General features: G+C 37.1%; 2 pseudogenes; both read left to right on the top strand.

Moving 5' to 3' along the window:
• The first annotated feature begins 851 nt into the window (after positions 1–851).
• Positions 852–6,274, top strand: LOC122065964 (annotated as a pseudogene).
• LOC122065963 lies at positions 6,039–7,676 on the top strand (annotated as a pseudogene).
• Positions 7,677–8,444: the final 768 nt, after the last annotated feature.

Genomic DNA, 8,444 nt, shown 5'->3' with positions numbered 1-8,444 from the left:
AAAAAAAAAAAAACATGACCCTCAAGTGGGGACGCGAGGTGCACCATGAGGCAGAGGATCTGGATTACCTAGACTCAGAATAAGGTAGTTACTGTAGAAGGGTGTGAAACTGCTTGGAGACATGGATCCACAGCAGCAGCAAGGGGCAGTTCCTTGGCCTCCTGGAGGAGGATCAGGTGATTCATCTGTCAGTATTACTATAATAATCGCCTTCCTCTCCACCGCTGCCATGTTATACTCGTACCATCCATATTTTTCCCGTTCATGATTCAGTCTTTCATGGTCCAAGAATTCTTTGGTTGGTGTGCCTTGAATTGGAATCTGTACTTATATTTTTGTTTCCATCTTTTGGCTTGTTGGTTTCTTTCTCCTTTAGGCTATGTTTGGTAGACAAAAAAAGAAAAGAAAATAAACTAGTACAAAAGACATAATAAGAAAAAAATCATAATTACATAATGATTTTTTTATGTTTCTCTCTCTCTTTTCTTTTCTTAGGCTTCCAAACATATCGTTAGTGCGGTTATTGGCTTAGAACTTGTTCTGTGTGGCTGATTCTTTTCCGATTATACAACTAGTCATGGCATTGAGATAAAATTGTTGTCCTATAGAGTTGCAATGGTATTATTATTTATTTATTTTTTGAGCTAAGATGGTTGGGTTTAGATGGTGTGACAAGCAAGAACACTTTGTGGAACTTGTTCTGTGTGGTTTAGATTGTGGTGTTATCATAGCACTATAATCATTGCAGGGATATGCACTCAGCCATCTAGCATACAAGTGGGCTTTAAAAATGTAGAGACTTAGATCGTTAATTGAACCTGACAGGTGGCCTATCATCAAGATTTTGGGAAATGATATATGAATGCTGGTGTGAAAGGATCAGCAAGTCTGGTGGTGCCCTTGCAGGGTCAGAGCTCATTTGTGCATGTCAACAAGGTGATCAGGAAGTATGCCTGTCTCACATCTGGGTAGTCATATGTCCGACAACACCAACCTCTAGGCTGCCCTTCCTGTCCCATGTATAGTTATCAGAACAGCCTTGCCCATTTGATTGTGACACAATATTCTTGTGATGACTAAGGAACACTACCAGAGCTCTTCCAGTAGATGATCTGAACTTTTTGGAATCCATATAGATGGAAGCAATGGAATATGAAATGGTTGTAATAGGTTTTTGTGTCCTGCAGACTCTCCAAAGTCTACTCTTCCACTGATTGCTCGTATTTCAGATTCTAAAGTCAGAACAGTAAAAATTTTTCTTAGTCAACTACAGGAGTTTTGCTGCCAATTCTTTTTGGGTAAGGAGGCTCATAAGGTCTGGTAATATTTTATCTGCTATAGTGTTTCCCATATAAGAATTTCTTTCCACAAGATACAAATGGCCATGCTGTGCCAATAGCTGTAAGTTTTAACATACAAAAACGATAATTAACGAAGACCATAACTAAGAATCCACACTGGCTTCTTTGTACTTCATAAAATTTCTCAAAACCATATATGACTAGAATTTTTTTCGATCAATATTTCAACTGAATCCAGTAACATACCAGTGATTTGATAATAATTGCAGATCTTGGTCCCCCCCATCATTTTTAGCTACAAACAGTAGCTTTTCGATTTTATATCAAGTCCAGAAGGCCATGTTGGAGTGTATTGTAGGGGGGGGGGTGCCCTTCTAAAAACAATTACTGATCCAGGTTTGTCCATGCTTTATATTGGTCCAACTCTACACCCTCTTGTTTCAAGTATAGGGACATAGGCCTACAAACTGTGTGCTTGATGTCATTTTGGTTTATAGGGTTTCATTTGAAGCTGCTATTGATAACTCAGTTTAAGCCCATTCAAGTGACCATTCAGACAGATCAGGTACACATTGTTATTGTTTTAGGCTGTGGGGGAGAGTGCCATAATGATATTGGTCAAATTTCTCCATCAGGATGATAGCCATCTTTTTCGAAAGGAAAGACGTAGGCAGTTGAGATAACAAGAACGATCTTTTCGGCCATATAGGATGTATAATTCTATGAGGCATACCCTCTTACCAAATCATTTTTCCAGGGGAAGACTAAAAATGCCAAATTGATATATGGGTTTGAAAGCACAAGAAGACCTACCTGCTTGTTAATGTGCTGGTATCTTTTTGGGGATTCTTAGTGAAGATTCTGTGATTTGATTGCGGATTGTGTTCATTTCTTTTGTGCTTTTTTTCTTTAGTTGTTAATCATTGTATATGTCTTCTTTCCTTCCCAATAAACAGGTTAAGGATATCCCATGTGGAACAAAAGGTGGTGTTATGATCACTTTTGATAAAATAGAGGTAGACCTCAAAACTATTTCTTTATCGTTCATTTCCTATTGGACTATTGTCCTGGCCATGTCTTCCAAGTTTTGACATGGGTTTGACTTGGTTGTAGTAATGCTTCTCTAGGTCGTTAATCATCTTTTTAAGGATTGTATGTATGAAACTTTACTCAAATATGGCATACAATATAATCATACATGGGTATATGATAAGATCCATCATGAAATCAATCAGTTCTGAAGTGCTCATGCCCTTCAACAGGTTTATTAGACATGTTTGATCATGCAAGTAACTGAACCAGGCATTCTGTGTAAGCCAACTATGTTAGCTTGTAAAAAGCACTTAGATTTAAGAAGGTTCTAATGGATGTCTTACACTGATGATCTGCAAACCACCAGTTAAAGAAATATAATTTTGGTTGCATATATTAGCATTGAAGAGTGAATTTGTGGGATGACCAATCATGGGACTGCCCTGAAAATTTATTATGTGTGTTTTCATGTTTCTTTTGTATATTTTCTTTCCTAAAGTTTTTTTCTAGATTAAACCTGTTACATTTTTATAATCAACATTCATTAAATTGACAAAATTATCAAGTGGAATTGTTTTCAGATTGATGAAAAGATGAAGGACAACCTTCTGGGTGATTGTACGCTTTATGCCCCAGGTATTGAAATTATCGCTGCGCGTCATGAAACCCAAAATTCCAGATAGTATAAGGCGCAATTTTGAGCAGATGGAAGATGAGCACACTTGGGTATTTGGTTTGTGCTGTCATAATATTACATTCGCAAGTTTGAGATCATGGAACTTGTGTCAAACAATTGGGGGCAATAATTCAGCGAGTCGGAATTTTCTAGTCTAGACCTTGATAGCATTATGCTATCAATAACTTTCTGTCTTTTTTTACCTTTGGTTCATTGCTTTCCTTTTGATTTGGTGATTAAATGCTATATTTTAAAATTAGAATAGGTGAGTAAACAACAGGAGGCTTAATTAATATCTGTACATCATCGATGAATGGGAGGAGTTTAATGCATGTCTTTTGTATTTAGCATATCCATCAACGGGATAAGCTTCCCATAGTCCTTGCCATAGTTGTCAAGGCGTCACCTAGGCGACGACTAGGCGTCCAGGCGGTTTGCCTGGGGCCTAGGCGATAGTCGCCTTATTGCACTGCATGTCGCCTTGTGTTTTGACACTTATTTATGCCAAATATCATTTAAGTAAATGTTTTTTATATTTTTTATTTCATTTATTTTTTATTTCATGCTTTTTATATTTTTTATTTCATTTATTTTTTATTTCATTTACTTAAGATATTATTCATAAATAGGCAAATACCCCCAATTTGAATCCAATAAAAATAATTTAAAAATCAAATTCCAAAAGGATAAAAAGTCAACCCCCCAGTTTAAGAAGAAAAACTGGATTTTGGTTATAAGGGTGATTTTCAACTTTTAAATGCTGGAGTTTTTCTCAATTATGAAAATTTTATAAATTCTATCATGTTAAAACATTGTTAAAAACCAAAAGTCCAATAAAATAATTTTTTGTTTTGATATCCATAAAATTATTTTCATTCAGGCGATTTTAACAGCATTCGCGCACTTAAAAATAAGTTTGACCAGAGCATAACTTTGTCATTACAACTTAGATTTAAGTAATCTTAGACTTGTTGGAAAGCTGATTTTATATTATAACTGATACAAAAAGTCTCATGTAAAAATAATATCATTTGACCAGTCAAACTTATTATAGAATCAGAGCATTTCTCTAAATTTTGTTTTTTTTATAACTTAATATGACTTAATGTTAATTTTTTATGATTTAATATGGCTAAATGTTGATTTTTAATGACTTGATGTTGCTTAATCTTGATTTTTTTATGATACAAGGTATATATAGCTTACTAAATAATGTTAGAAAAAAGGAAAAATAAAAAATAACAATTGGCCGCCTTGTTCGCCTCAAGGCGTGCGCCTTCTCGCCTAAGCGCTTAGACAACCCTCCACCACCTTGGTTCGTCTTGGTGCCGTGACAACTATGGACCTTGCCTAAAAGGAACAGTTGGGCTCCCATATGTATCTAAACCCTTGTTATTGTACAAGCATTTCTTTAATTCTCTATACCTTTGGAGTGTTTATTTATGACATAAGTTCTTCATGTGGGATTGGCCTTCCACAACAATGATGGGTGTGGGGGCTGCTACAAGTTAAATCCATAACTGCCCTAGCTTTAGCTTTACTATTCTCCGTACACTTCCAACTTATCTGCTGTACTCTTTCTATAAACACTTCTGATACTTGCTAGCTAAAAATTCTTATATTTAGTTTTAGTATTCATACGTATATATACAGTCAATAGAGAGTGAGAGTTCACAGCATTGCGAGCCCCGAATGGCTTAGATGGTCTGAGAATCGCCATTATTGCAATATCTGTTTCACTGTTGTTTAAGACTTGTGCTTTATGGTTGCATCTAGGACTTCCAACTTGGACCTACCGAAACTTCTGCTCAGGTTAGTATTTTGCATGATTGAGCATTGAATGAGGCTGGGTTTCGGAAATGGTAACTTGTATGAGCTTGGCTTGGGTCTGGGGTGAGGCCTTACATAACCTGAGCTAACCTCAATCCCAATTGTAGTTGTGTATGTATATATGATATATCTTGTATTCATATACACTTGGCCATATATTGAAGGGATTACTCTAGAGTTAATAGCTGTAAGTTGTGTGATTTGTCAGGTGTCTTATGGGAAGAGAGTTTATCCTAAGTGAAACTTTGTCATCTTGAGGTTGAGAACCATTCGGTTGGGTTCAAGCTCAGTTGGGTTGACTCTAGTTCACTCGATTTATTCTAGTGCTTCTAGTTTTTGGTCAGCTGATGGTCAATCTCTCATGTTATATATTGTACCACAGTACATTTCCTTCTGAATTTTATTATTGCTATTGCAACATGTTATGACCCACTTGGCTTAAGGTTCTCAATTTTGTGATGTATTCGCCCCCCCCCCCCTCTTTTTGTGAGAATCAAGCTCACAGGACGTAGGTTATTATCTATATCTATCTTATGATTGGTCTACCGTATCTTGCTAATTACTCTTGATGCCTAACTAGCTGAGGCCTTTGATGTTAAATAGTTGTGGATTTTCTACTGCCTAATGTTTTAAATTTAGAGTTTCTGGCTTGAGTAGTGTCATCTTGTGTACGTCTTGATTGCCATGGAGAAACAATGGGTTGCTGAGAAAGAGGCTGAGACAGAAGAAGAAAATGGCTTTAATGGAAGCAGAGAAGAATTCGCAGGTTAGCAGGATTCTCATGGAGCAGAAATTGATGGACAAGGACAGCGCCAGAAGGCAGCAGGAAATAGAGAACCAAATGCACGTAGCCTGGCAGAAGACCTTGGCTGTGCTGACTTCTATAGGTAGAAATTTCCTGGCTTCCATAATAGTAGAGGAAAGAGGAACTCCCAACCCTTACTTTTCCACTGTCTTCACAAGACGGATGTGGTTGTACTACAAACACTGAGTTACATTGCCTGGTTACCTTTTTCCAGAGTGATGAAAGAGGCAGAAGCCAACGAGTTGAAGCTTATGCCTGAGAATCTTGAGCTGAAAGTTATTGAAGCTATAGCAAACAATTCAAAGATCTTCTTTGGAGACAACGTTTGGATAACATACTTATATCTGCGGCTGCTCTCTTCCATAGTAACACTTCCGGGCCATTTTGTGTAATCATGGTGATGTTGCTGCATAGGTATCAAGCATGGTATTTGATATTTGATCAGAGATTGCTCGGAAATTTTCTGAATGACATTCCAAGGAAGGGTAAATCAGATATGTAGGTTTTGATAAATTTTAACTTGATCAGGCAAGATGACATTTTACAGATAATGCTAGATTGTCTTTCAGAATACTATCTCTACAACATTGAGTTCATTGATTCATTGGAAGTAATTGATTGGTTTATCAAGTATTCGATGGCAATGATGATTCAGGGAGAGCATGCGGAACATATCATCATTTTAATAAGTGAAAATTACGCTTCCCTCCTCTATAGTTTGTCGAAATTACATATAGATCCAAGAGCTTGAGTGATTTATGCCCTTCTCTCATGTAGCTTGAAAGATTCTTACAATTAGGTTCAATCCGTTGTCACCGTTAATTTAAAAGTGTTAATTGGTGATTTCATCATTTTAATGTTGAAAATACTCTTATAAAAAAGTGAAGTACTATTACACCCTTCACTTAAAACCAACAAAAGAGGAAAACCCAAAATCATCCCTTCGTTCTTCAACCTTCGACTGCAACCATCGACTTCACAGGGACATCTATCATCGTTACCGTGCTTCTCAAACTGGTTTTCCTATGGAACAGTTCATTTGGACCGTAATAGCTGGAACGGTCAACATCATTGTGTCATGGTGGCTACTGCATTCTATCCCTAACATTTGCAACGATGGCCTTCTCCCTCCCAACAGTCCATGGACATGCCCAAATGACCATGTCTTCTTTGATGCATTAGTCATTTGGGGTCTGGCCTGTCTTGGTTTGGCTTTTGCACAAAGCATTCCCTAAACAGTTCTGGATTCGTTTAATTAACCTTCCAGTCCTTCTGGGAGCAACTGCTATGATGCCACCGGCGACGGCTATAAACTACAATTCATGGTTTTTTGTTGGGATGATTTTCAATTTCTTTGTATTCCAGTACCGGAAGAAATGGTGGCAATGATATAACTATGTTCTATCCGCGGCTTTAGATGCTGGGTTGGCTTTCATGGCTGTGCTTCTTTACTGCACAGTGACAATGAAGAATAAATCTATCACTTGGTCGGGTTCGGAAGGAGAACACTGTGATTTGGCTTCTTGCCCCACTGCCAAGGGGGAAACAGGTCATCATCTTGTCTGAATTGAGAGTATTTAAGCCCCAAACCCTAGATTCATCCCCAAACACAGATATCAGTAATCAGATGAGGGTTTCGGTTGAGTGTTCAGTTACAAACGTTCGCCGGCGTGAATCGGTCTGAATCTGAACCTCGCCGGAATTATATGGCTTCTTCTCCACCTCCGTTTGGTCGCAGAGGGGTGATTTGCAGAGAAAACGCCTCCACCTTCTCCAACGGTCATCTTTTACAACTCTCTCTTAAACGGGTAATAAAGTCTTTTGTTGTAGAAAAGGTATAATAGTCCTCTCGTACTGAGACCATCTCCACTAAAGGGGTGCTAAAGTTTTTTGTTGTATAAAAGTAACAATATACTCACACCGACAGTGTTAGGGGAGGGAGACGTAAATTGCTCAAACCCTTGGATCCACATATAATTTCGGTAAACTATAGGGGAGAGGGGATGCGTAATTTTCCATTTTAATAATGGTTGCTCAATAACCCTGTTTAGTGAGGATTCAAGAGGCTGGTCTATTTAGGATGTGAATTTGAAATTGAACCTATTTATCAAAACTCAATCGAGCCGTTTAGTAAATGATTTGATTCTGGTTTCAAGTTTCAGACTGATTAATTAAACGGTTTGATTTTTTTTTTTTTAACCGTTTAACCTATTGATTTCAAACCAAATTGACATTGTAAATTTACACCGTTAAAATTGGCACATTTATACCGTATAATGGTTAAATAAAATAAGTGGTTAAGGGCATTAAGATAGGGGCAGGATCGGTATATATATCATTGTCAAAGGTAAAAACCCTAAATGATTGGGATAAAGAGTAGTTGAGACACTAAAGAGTAGAAGCCGCACAAGTGCACAACGCCCCAACTCCTATTATGTAGTTATGTAGTTAAATCCTTGTTTGTTCAATGCCTTATTTAATTTGATACAAGATCGAAGCTTTTATCAATAAAAGTAAATTTCAGTAGGCATGTGAATAAACCAACAAATCGATTGTTAACCATTTAAAAACTGTATAGATTAAACCGCGATAAAAATTGTATAAAACCATGAAATCAACACCATTTAAAAATCGTGAAAACAAAATCGTTTAGTTGGTTCTAGAAAGTGCAATCGTTTAGTAAACAGTTTGATTTTAATTTCAGTCAAATAAATATGAATCAAACCAAACTGTACCATATATACCAGGATCGAACCAGTTAACACCCTTAATCTCATGGCCCTCCCACATTCCATCATTG

The sequence above is a fragment of the Macadamia integrifolia genome, unplaced genomic scaffold (genome assembly GCF_013358625.1).
Source record: "Macadamia integrifolia cultivar HAES 741 unplaced genomic scaffold, SCU_Mint_v3 scaffold2165, whole genome shotgun sequence".
Taxonomy (NCBI): Eukaryota; Viridiplantae; Streptophyta; class Magnoliopsida; order Proteales; family Proteaceae; genus Macadamia; species Macadamia integrifolia.
This window is presented reverse-complemented; position numbering and strand designations above follow the sequence as displayed.